The sequence below is a fragment of the Urtica dioica genome, chromosome 8 (assembly GCF_054948205.1).
Source record: "Urtica dioica subsp. dioica isolate 48M chromosome 8, U.dioica_male_clone48M_v1_H2, whole genome shotgun sequence".
Classification (NCBI taxonomy): Eukaryota; Viridiplantae; Streptophyta; class Magnoliopsida; order Rosales; family Urticaceae; genus Urtica; species Urtica dioica.
Genome location: NC_142763.1, coordinates 31,393,733 through 31,401,791, shown reverse-complemented (window position 1 = coordinate 31,401,791; position 8,059 = coordinate 31,393,733).

Here is an 8,059-nt window from a genome sequence, read left to right as displayed (position 1 = left end):
TGTCGGATTTCTTTCCGGTAAACGGTTTCCTACCGGTACCGGTTTCCTTTTTCTTGTCTGAATCCCCCTTGGTTTCCTCTCTGATAAGCGGTATCCCCCCAAAATTGGGGTCCCGGTACGGTAACGGTACGACGATCCTTGTTTGGAACAAAAAGAAAAAGAAAGAAAAAAGTTTTGTACTGCAAAAAACCATATGTACATTTCCTCGATCACACCAATTTAAAATTAATTTTGATTTTAATAACTTAAAACTGGGGGGCTGATCTCGTGGAGTGGACAAATGGCTTTGTCAATGAGTTTCGCGCGGTTTCAGGCAAGATCAGGGGGGCTGAGCCTCCGAACCCGACTCGAAAGTGGAGGCCTCCGCCCGAGGAACCATAGTTATATCGATTGACGCGGAGATTCACCTACACGAACGTAGATTTGGGGTTGGATGCATTGTGCGGGACTCTTCGGGGATGGTTCTCGGATCGGAAATTGTACCCGTTCCCAAGGTCTCTCGTCTCAACTATCGGAAGCTTCGGCGATTCTCCATGGTATGATTTTTGCTCTGGATGTAGGTTGGAGGAATGTGTTGATTCAATCTGACTGTCTTGAGGTGGTGGCGGTCATTCGGCATGGTACTTCACCGACCACGGAGCTCGGCACGATTTTGGATGATATTTTCTTGCTTAGGCCTAATTTTACCAATATTGATTTTGTTTTTCATCCGCGGGATTGTAATAAGGCTGCCCATAAACTTGCTAGTTTTGCTTTAAATTTTGAGTCGGGCGCCCGGTGGTTGGGCTCGGTTTCCCCATGTGTTTATTTGGAGGTAGAGCACGATCGCTGTGATATTAGCTCTTAATTGTAACCACGGTTTTCCTCCGCCATATGTGAGGGCTTTAATGAATTTCTTCTAGTGGTGTCGCCCACGATTTAAAAAAAAAAAAAAAAAAAAAATCAAAACTGGTATTAGTTATGGACCTATTTGTGAAAATCAATCATACCCTAAATTACTTTTAATGAGACACATTTTTAGGATTTGTAATACTTCACTTTACAAATATATATTCATGTATTGCATCACCTTAGATAGAATATAAAACTAAAATCATTGATGGAATTTTTTTAGAATATGAGTATTGTTGTCATATGAAAATAAATAACTATTTGATGTTTCGGGCGGTTCGACCCAAAATCGGACTAAGTGGTCGCATCCGAGCTAACTGGAGAAAACTCGAACGTCACGAGTTGTCGCTCTTATAACTCGAATGCGTTCTTCACTCGTCGCGAAGATCTGAGAATAAGAAGAAGAGAGATCAAACTTAGATGGCGTATAGGCAATGCATCTGACGCACACTCCGACGCTCAACATTAGTCTAATTGCTATGTGAGGTAGGGGACCGATATTCGTAGTGAATATTTAGAAAGATTGTATGCTTGACAGAGAAAACGAAGTGCGGAGGGTCTTCGGCGGCGTTTCAGAACTCTAGAATAAGGTAATCTTAAGAGAATATAGGTGTGTATCTTGTCATCTCTGTGGACAGGTATTTATAGTGCTTGGGAGGCTGATGAGGTGCCTCTGGTCATTTGGCATGGAGCGTGCGGCGTAATTTGATGAGTGCGGGCGCAAGGAGCAGTGCGTGCATATGTGCCTTATTCTTGCGCGTCGCGTGCATTTGCTCTTCTTTGTGGATGGGCTCGAGCTTAGATTTTGGGCCTGTTTAAGATGGACCTTAGTTTTTTTGGACTTTGATGAGCTTTTTAGTGGCCCAAATTTGACACGGGTCACGTTAAATTTAATGTTTTTGGTTTTCCGAGAATGAATGACAATAAGTATTATTCTAATAATGTTAAACAATTATTACTTTTGTTTCAGGCACTTAAAAAATTGATTATTGGATAATGATCGCTACAAATATAATTAATGTATTTTAAGACTTTAAAGATACAGCTGCCAGTTTTATGGCTTTGAACTTATGGCCTTCATGGTTGTTGCATTAAACTACAAATGATTAGTTAATAATACAAAGTTACAAATAAATAATAAATTAAATGAACATTATCGAGTATGAGATCTTTGTTCGTCCAAGAATTTATACCACCTCTTCACATAACAGCTAGCTGGCAGGGGTTTAGTTGCCTATATTTTAATCTACCATATGTAATCATGATCTTATAATATGTTTAGAATATATATTAGCACTACATGAATATAGGACATACCTACATATTTCAGCAGGATCTATACAAAAATATTTATAGGGAAAATAAAATTAAGGATAAATTACAAGAAATCCCCCTCAACTCTGGACTCGGTAACAAATTGCCCCCTCAACTCGAAAAAACCACAAAAATTACTCTGAACTCTAGTTTTTCTCGACTTTTGCCCCTTCCGTCAAATTTTTACTAACTTTGTTAACAATTTTATGACGTGGATGTCATATGTGACTTAAATTATATGAAATTATCAAAATACCCTCTATTTTTTCAATTTCTTTTTATTATTATTAATTCAAATATTAATTAAATATTTAAATATATAAACCTAAATCAAATCTATATTTTATTTAAGAAATAAAAAAAAACAAAAAAAGTTGATCTGAATAATCTCCCTCAAGCTCAAGCTCAAAATCCCAGATTTCCTATTTCCTCTACTTCTTCACTGACGTCTCCACAAAATTCTTCCTCGCCGGAGCGGGCTTGTAGTCCCACGCCTTGACCGCCGGTCGAGCCGCGGCTCGGTCACGGCCACGTCACCGTTCAGCGACTGGAACGACCTTCTGTGGAAGAAAGCCGAGGCCTTGTTCCTCGTCGAGCCCTCGAAATCCGAATCCATTTCGACGATCGGGTCGGGGACAGGCGAGGGAGTGTGGCAACCGATGCTGGTCCCGGGCAGGCTGTTCAGAGTCCTTCTGATGAGGGCTAGCCATTTCCTGGCCGGGCCGTTGTCTTCGGTCCCCAAAATGTTGCCAGCGTTCAACGTCACTATTTCTTGAAACCTGGAAATAAAAACCCAAAAAAATTTCACCATTGGAAACGAAAAAAAAAACAAATGAATAACGGGTCTCAGATTGAAGAAGAGGGAATTAATTACCCGAGAACGTAGATGTCGGCCGGGGGAGACGTGTGAAGCCAATCCTCGAGGCTCAAATAGCTCGGCGGAGATTTTCCGGCGACATTCCAAGTAGCTACAAAGATCCTTTTAACACCCCGAATCGAAAATCTGGGTTAGAAACACATGCGAGAAAAATGTTTTGATGAAAACCAGATAAAAAAAAGCCACTCACCTGTAATTATTCACATCTGTGACTTGTGAAGATTCCAGATCAATTTTGCTGCGCCGGAGCCATTCCTCGTCGTCGCTGTGCCAGCGAGTCCGAATTCCCGAGCTTTTTCGGGGTTGCCCAGGAAGCTTTTGTCTCATTTCACGCTTAAAAAACAAAAAGAGCATAACGTAGTAAAATCGAGGCATAAAACTAGTTTAATGGCTCCAAGCAGAGTAGTCGTTTCCACGCTTTCTCCAAGACCGCAAAAAAAAAAAGAGAAAAAGAACTCACATCTGTGAACAATGGAGATCGAAGACCAAGACGGTGCAAAAATCGAACTCCCTAAGAAGGCCGTGTTTGGTAGAGGCCATGGATTCATCTCCGGCGACAGGACGGTGTCTCGTCGTCACGTCGCTCTCGAAGTCGAAACTGGCGCGAAACAAACAGAGCCTTCAATTTCGTTCGAAGTTCTAGGGAAAAACCCGTTTGGGTTCGGAGAGGTGAGGAAGACGATATTAGGGTTTTCCGGAGCTCGGAGAAAGGGCGATTATCGGAAGGAGATCGGTTTTGCCTGTCGGGAAATGAGCCAAATTGGTTCGCGCTGAGAAAAATAGGTGCTGAAGATCGGGAGGCTAGGGTTCCGAACGAAGAAGATGAAAATGAAGTCGGTTCAGAGTTCGAGGGTTTCGATGTTTCTGACCTTGAACACGGGGAGAAGAGGAAGTTGAATAATTTTTTTTTCAATTTTATAAATAAATGGTTAATTTAATAATAATAATAATAATAATAATAATAATTGAGGGTAACTTGATAATTAAACATGTTTTAAATCACATTTGATATCCACGTCACCAAAATTTTAACAGAGTTAAAATAAATTTGACGGAAGGGGCAACGCCGCAGCAAAACAATAGTTCAGGGCAGTTTTTGTGGAAATCTCGAGTTCAGGGGGCAGTTCGTTACCGACCCCTGAATTCAGGGGGTATTCTTGTAATTTATCCTAAAATTAAATATGAAAGTTCAAAATTCACTTTTTTCCCTTGAGTTTTACATAACTAAATATGAACTCAGATGAATATTAATATATTCACTGAACCAAACTAAGTATTTAAAACTTTAAGAAATAAAAAACGTAAAGAAATCTCTTAAAAGTATATTATTTTTTGTAAAGGGTTTGTGATTTAATCAAAACTGTTTATGCTTAAAAATGTGAAAAATTAGAGCAAGGGATATATTTATATGATCCTGAAAAACTAAGAGTTATATATACTTTTAAAAAACATAGGGGGAAAACATAAGTTTGACAAACTTATGATATATTTTAGAGATTTATAACTAACTAGTCCACTTTAAACATGTGATTTTGGATCTAGTCTACATTTGACAATTTTTAGGGATATAGCCAAATGACTTATGTGACAATAATTAAGGTCTGATTTACCCTTATTTATTAACAAATTCGTCATTTTATCTCTCCTATTTTTTTTCAAATAATTTTTTTTGCATCAAAACTTCAAAAAATCGTATCTTTCTCATACGAACTCGAAATTGAGTGATTTCAGATCCTACAAATTCGTGACATTGAGATCTTCAAAAATAGACCCATTGTGATTGATGAAAAATTATGTTTAATGCATCACATTTACGTTTCCGTTTATTTTTTTGATAATTTCAAAAAATTTAAGTTATTTTCATATTTAAGGTAGTAACGTGATTTTTATACATCTATGGTATTAAACATGATTTTTCATCAAACACAATAGATCTATTTTTGAAGATCTCGGCGTCACGAATCCGTAGGATTTGGAATCACTCAATTTCGAGTTCATATGAGATAAATATGGTTTTTTGAAGTTTTTATGTAAAAAAAATATATGAAAAAAGTAGGAGTGAGAAAATTACGAATTTGTTAATAAATAAGGGGAAATCAGACCTTAATTATTTTCATATAAACATGTTGTCTATTTCCCTAATAGTTGTGAAACTTAGGCTAAAAACAAATTTCATAGTTTCATTTTGACTATTTTGCTACACTGCCCTATATTTTATTCTCATATTTAATTACACGTCCGGGATTGCTGATTGGATTTATGTACAACTCATGCATTGTAAGCAAATCTTTATGTCACAAGTGTAATGTTGAATAATCATGAATAACTTAAGGGAGCCCGAGCAAAATAGCAAAGTCAAACGTTGTAATTGTCAAAATAGCCAACTTTTGGTTTTTTTTTATGTGTAGCCAAATATACCACATTAACAGTTAAAAATACAAAATTTTCCCTTCATTTAAATAATATCAAATCAAAATATTTGGAAGATTCCCGCGTCCAAAAAAGAAAGAAATGAAATTGGAATCGCGTGAATAAATGCCAACTAAAACAGATCCACCGTGATAAATGCATATCTAACAAATCCACCGTGATAAATGCTTATCTTTCAAACACGCAACCAAACCTACACTGCACGAGAAAAAATTCAAAAACAAAGTCAAACAAAAAAATTTGAAGCGAGACCGGCGATTGAAATTAACAGATATTAACAGAAATTAATAGCAATTAACAGATATTAACATAAATTAACAGGATTGAAATCGTTCCATACATGAATCAATGAGTGAAAAATCGTCAATTAAAGCTCTAATTTAATATCTAATTTACGTTGCAATCAAATTAAATAGGCAAAAAAAATTATTGTCTGCGATTTACTGATACAAACAGATTAAATACAAAGGACCAACACCAGATCGTCAACAGCAATTAACAAGAATTAACAGAAATTAACATGATTGAAAACAAGATCTTTAATTCCTGTACAAATATCAAACATAAAAACAGATAACAAAAACCTATAAATCGTTCAATACCTGATTCAATGAATGAAAAGTCGTCACTCAAAGATCTTGTAAGGGACAGTTCTTCATTCGTAATTGTTGAAACAGACAAATTTTCTATCGACATTTCTTAGGGTTGATTTTTTCGGTGGAACAAATGAAAATCGAGGTCAGATTTGAAGTTGTTTATTGATGAATAAGACTCTTCAAATCTGAACGTGTATATTTTCTATGATTAAACGTGGAAATTCTGTTAAACAAGCATTAAAAGTGGATCATTGGTTGACTTTTTCATTTTGATTCTTTCAGTTTATATAAAACCAACGTTCAAAAAAAATAAGGGCAGTTTAGGTAGAAAAAACACGTCTGATTTGCCAGCTCACCCATATTGGCTATTCTGCAAAAGTTTCTCAAAGGTTGGCTATTTTGCAATCTAAACGTTTGGACATGTCTAGTTCGTCTAATTTTTCATAACTTAACGGGTTATAAGTGACATAAATATTTAATATTTTCATCTCAATAGACTTAAATATTTTTTTTTCGACGGCAAAAATATCTAACGTTATTTTTTAGGACCATGTTACTTTAAGTTCATTAAAAATGGATGTAATGTTAGATATTTTTGCCATCGAAACAAAAATAGTTATATTTAAGTGTATCAAACGAAAAAAAAATTAAATTTTATGTTGTCAATAATCCCAAATTAATTAATTTTTTTGATAAAACGTAGCTTCAATATTTTGTGGCAAATCTTAGCTCAATACCTCTATCAGATATATTAGTAATAATATTGTTGGAATAATAGACAATTCGCAAAATCTTGATGTTTGTAATTACATAATTCAACGAAAATAATAGTAGAAAAATGAATAACAGTAGACAAACAAATTTAAAATCCGAATAAGAAATAAATTAGTAATTGCAAAAGACCTTAACCAGATATAAGAAACATAGACAATGGCGACTAATAGGAAGTCGTCGGGGCTCATTAAACGATCTCTTTTAAGTAATATTACTCTCTCGCGAGATGTTTGGAAAGGATGAGCAAATGCTTCACAGGATATAAAACAAAACTCGAGTTAAATCTATGTAAAAATGAAAAACAAAATTTTCCACAATCCTCTCCAAATTTCATAACTTTATACTCATACCCTGGATATATCGGCTGATATCAGCGATATGAAATAATAATCCTTTGTCGCTCGGCGATTTTCCACGAAGAAGATGGGTTTTGGACGATGATCGGCGATATGCTATAAGATTTTCAAAGCTCTAGACCATTTTTCACGGGTAGAAGATGGACGATATGTTTGGATATTTGTCCGATATTTTGCCTTTTATAACTATGGAAAATATCATGATAAATGCTTAAATCAGCGATATATCCTGATATTTAAACAAGATTTTATAAAACGATAACGTTTATTAGTGATATTTTACCGAGAGTTAAAAAAAAGGAGATATCGGCGATATATCCCTATATATCGCCGATATTTTGAATATTGGTCTTGACGAATGGAGGACTCTCGACCTAGAGAGATGTACTTTTTATTTTAATTCTCTTCTTCATGTTTTTCTTTTTCTTTTGATTATGTTTCTATAATCCAGACGTATTAGATTTGGCTTTTGTACCGCCTAATTTTTAATTAGAGTGGTTTTGAATATTTTTTCAGATCTGAATCTCAGATCTAAGATATAGTTTTCTTTGGCCGTGGATCTCAGTCGGGTTAGACCCCTAAAATCACAATCTACAATATGCGAAGACCGATGTTTCTGCTTGTGATTTGTGTAATATTATGATAATGACTGAATACCTGAATAGACGGGTAACTCATATGTTATATGTTGTATTTATGATTGTTTGTGGTTGATTTTTCATTTTCTTCATGTAGAAGTTTTGAATTTTATTTGCGCTACTCTTGTAATCTAAGCTTTTGGTTTTTCTTTTTTTTTTTTTATTTTTTTTATTTTTATCAAT